A 4517-nucleotide genomic window follows, 5' to 3' on the forward strand; every position below is an offset into this window, starting at 1 on the left:
CAGGGTTTCTCTGTGTAGCCCTGGCTGTCCTGGAACTCACTCTGTAGACCAGGCTGGCCTCAAACCCATAAGTCCACCTGCCTCTGCCTCCCAAGTGCTGGGATTAAAGGCAGGTGCCACCACTGCCCGGCTGATTTCTCTTTTTCAGAAGAAGTTGTCTTATTCTGTAGCTGAGTTCACCTGGAACTCTCAGCAAGCCTCTTAGTTCTGTTTCTCAAGTGCTACATTTACACTCGTGAGCCCATAACTAGGTATAACTGACTTTCAACAGTAAGAAACAAAATTGGCATAAGAGTCATCTTTTCTGGGCTGGCGAGATGGCTCAGCAGGTAAGAGCACTGACTGCTCTTCTGAAGGTCCTGAGTTCAGATTCCAGCAACCATATGGTGGCTCACAACCTCCCATAATGAGGTCTGATGCCCTCTTCTGGTGTGTCTGAAGACAGCTACAGTGAATTACGCTGGTGCGAGAGGGGCCAGCAGAGGTCCTGAGTTCAATTCCCAGCAGCCACATGATGGCCCACGGCCATCTGTACAGCTACAGTGTACCCATACACATAAAATAAATAAATCTTAAAAAAATCTTTTCCATAGTTAACTCATCAGTCGTGTTATCACATCAAAGTCAATATCCTTCTTTTATTGATTCTCAGCTGTTGTCCTTGGCTTAGGGCTGTCTGTCGGATGATAGCTCAGCAAATAAAAGCAACAGGAGAAGGAACTGAAAAGAGTAGGGGAAAAGAAAGTGCATTAGTTTCTAGAACCTTAAGAAAAACTAAGCCACCAACAAAAAAGTACACATGGCTCCAGCTGCATATGTAGCAGAGGATGGCCTTGTCAAGCACCAGTGGCAAGAGAGGTCCTTGGTCCTATGAAGGCTCAATAGATGCCCCAATGTAGGGGAATCGAGGGTGGGGAGGTGGGAGTTGGTGGGTGGGTGGAGAAACACCCTCATAGAAGCAGGGGGAGGGAGGATGTGATAATCTCCAATATCCTGGGAGGGAGGGAAACGGAAAGGGGATAACATTTGAAGTGTAAATAAAGAAAATATCCCAATAAAAACCCAAATAAACAACAACAACCCAAAACAAAACCAAAAAAACTTTGGGCCCTTCCTGGTATTTCCCCCACTCTGGTGTATCAAATGTTTGTAAGATGAGGTGCATCTAGGGGGAGAGTTTCAGTGAGGGGGCAACTGGGTGGAGGGCAGTGCTTGGGATGTAAATAAATAAATTAATACATTTACAAAAAGAAAAGAAAAGCTTTGGAGACGTGGTCCTACCAGCCCTCTGGTGTCTGGAGAGTAGAACAAGTACTGCCATCAAGTTTGTTTTAGGGAAGTCTCCAGTGTCCCCTCAGACTTAGTGAGTGCTGCATAAATATCAGTGGATTAAGCAAAAGGTCAAGACTTCTCAGGTCTACGGTATGAATAAAAAGAAAACTTTCTGTAGAATTCTGTGATATAGGGCAGGTTCAGCTTTAGAGAGCTCCAGGATTTGTCTCACTTCTGGCTTCTGCGTCTTTGGATTTCAGCTGCCGGGCAGCACTCCCTGAATTATCTTTCCCATGTTGGGTATCAGAAAGGTTTGCTATTGAGTAGCCATGCTGCCTTGGTAAGTTTTTCTGATCTTAATGGTATTCTCAGGTTGTGGGAATGTTCTGCCTGTTCCCATTCTTCATGCTTCTTTGAGGGATGACTTCTACCACCCTGCTTGATGGAGAGACACAGAGAGAAACCTCTTTGGTATTCTATGGTGTTTGTGAAAGAGATTGACTCTGTAGCTTGGGCTGTGCAGTGACTACTAAAGAGAGAAAGTAGGATTTTCTGTGGTAAGTGCACCTTGGTCTCTAGTCCTGAAGACAACCCCATTAATGACTTCCTTGTTATTTTAGAGCTTTGACTATCTTCCAAGTATATTACCAGGCTCCCATTCTCATGATTTAATTGTCGAATTGTGCACTTTGTAACAATAAAAAAAGGAACTATGTGCAGTGCATGAATAGGAAGTGGTTTCCTTAGCAACAGTTGCGATGTGAATACTATCTCAAATGATATGGGTTTCCACCTCCATTCATTACACCTAAATGTAGTCTCTAGCGTATTCTCAATCTTCTCTTTCTCTAGAATTTAGAATCATGTACTCATTGAGAATCTATAATAACTTGGAGGGTAAATTTGGATTTTAGGCATGCATATAACACACAGTGTCTGTACTGTTGTTCAGGTGTTGTATTTGAGTACATTTATCTGGCTTGGAAACATTCAGAAAATCAGGTGACCCGTGCAAGTTGCCCTCCTTCCCATACCTGTGGCTGGTTCTTCTTGATGTCATTTTGAAATGCAAACACTCTAGTGACTGTCTCAACTTGGGATCCATCTCATAGGTGGGCACCAAAGCTTGACACTATGACTGATGCTATGATGTGCTTACAGATAGGAGCCTAGCATGGCTCTCCTCTGAGAGGCTCTACTAGCAGCTGAGTGAGGCAGATGCAGATATATATATAGCCAACTACTAGACTTGATGTCTTTAAAAATATCAACACTTTAAAACTCTAAAATCTTTTTAAAAAATCAAAGTATCTTAACTGTGTCTCCTTTCAAATAAAGACAAATGATTTCTTATTCTGAAAGGGAAGGACCAAGGCATAAAATCACACTTAAGCAAAAACAAGGCCCAACAGTGATCGGCATCCTGTAATTACTCATAATCTTGTGGGATCCAAATAGCTTGTGCCTTTCCACTTTTCCAGCTCTGCCAACCACAAAACATACAACTTGTCTCATAGGCTTAGAATGGCTCTACTTTACACTTGGTGCTGTCTTTGTGGTCATCCCAAGTTTCTAGAATCTCCAATATCCTGATATTGCTCGCCACTGCAACTAAGGCTGATTCTTCACCAATAACCTCTGCTGACCTCTCTTCAGGGACTGTGATGTCAAGTCTCAACATCTTAAGACCCCTTCATGCCTTCAAAATCAGTACCAGGTTGGTGACTCTTTCATAAGGCCGAGTTTGGCTTCCAGTTTGAGATGCAGCCTTGGCCTCCCTGGACCACAGTTTCTTTGTGCTGATTCAGAAGAAATACTTTCTAGAAGATGTGACATCAATAATTCTGTTTTATCAGTCTCAGCTGTTTGTCCAGTCCCAGCTAGCGAGCATCCATTGATCTAGTGAAGCTAAAGTTTTACTTCAGTGGTGCTCAGTTCCTGTTAATCACAGCGGAGCCTTCAGCCCCAGCTAACTGCCAACCCAGACATTAAAAGTATATCATATGAATGGTTCTGAAAGAGTTGTCACTTACCTCTAAAACTTCAAATGCTAGGCCCCCATTGTCTACCCCAGCCAGGCCATATTCCTCCATGGAGAGGGGAATTGATCTGGAAATCCCACCCCTATCCATGAAGCTATTGGCAATTATTAGCTGTTGGGAGAGGAAGAGTCGGTTTTCTCTAAGAGTGTAGCACCTGGTAGTCAAAATGAATGTTTACACATGGAAGATATTGGGCAGCATAGATGTTTTAATAGATGTCTTGGTTACAGTTCTGTCACTGTAAAGAGACATGATGACCAACTCAACTCTTATTTACAAAAAGCATTTAGCTGGGGACTTGCCTTAGAGGGTTAGTCTATGATCATTATATCAGGAAGCAGACAGCCATGGAACTAGAGCAGTAACAGAGATCTCTATCCTAATCCTCTGGAAGAGACAGAGATAGACTTTGTCTATTAAAATGCTGTCATGGGCTTTTGAAACATCAAAGCTCACCTCCAGTGACACACCTCCTTCAAGAAGGCCAGACCTCCTAATCCTTCCTAAACGCTTCGTCAAGTAGAAATCAAACATTCAAATATAGGAGCCTATGGGAACCATTCTCATTCAAATCACCACAGCCTCAACTGTAGCTTCTATGTGCTCACTCAGAGGAAATACTTCCTAGAAGGTTATAGCTAAATAATGTTGATATTTTTATTAATCAAAACTGACTCCAGCCCTGACCAACAACCATAGATTTTTAATCCAAAATATCACATGAAAGACCTTGACATAATCTTTGCTTCCCTCTGAAATTTCATGCCTCCATAGTCTACTTTTCTATCATCATTATGTTCTAAACACTCACAGCAATGGCTCATTAAGATCTGACCAGTCAGTAGCTTTCCCAGCCCTGAGTTTCAAATGCTCCCATAATACCCCTCCCTCCATATAACATAGGCACATCACAGCAACAAATCTCCTTTTCCTGGTACCGATTTCTATTATTATTTGTGTTTCTGTTATTGTGATAAAACACTCTGATAAAATGCAGAAACCTTTGAGAGAAGAGAGTTATTTAATTTAGACTTTAATCAGTTGAGACTCCCTCAGATTACTTTAAGCTGTGTCAAGTTGACAGCTGAAGGTAACTAGAACTCACCTTTAAAAAAACAGGAGTTCTTAACTGTGTTGATTTATATTTGAGTACTCTATTATGTTCCATTGGGTGTGTGTGTGTGTGTGTGTGTGTGTGTGTGT

At 42.1% G+C, this 4517-nt stretch overlaps 1 pseudogene; it reads left to right on the forward strand.

Moving 5' to 3' along the window:
* Window positions 1-1601: 1601 nt before the first annotated feature.
* Window positions 1602-4517, forward strand: part of LOC116088933 — an 11841-nt pseudogene continuing 8925 nt past the window's right edge.

This window comes from Mastomys coucha, unplaced genomic scaffold, assembly GCF_008632895.1.
Source record: "Mastomys coucha isolate ucsf_1 unplaced genomic scaffold, UCSF_Mcou_1 pScaffold14, whole genome shotgun sequence".
NCBI classification, from domain to species: domain Eukaryota; kingdom Metazoa; phylum Chordata; class Mammalia; order Rodentia; family Muridae; genus Mastomys; species Mastomys coucha.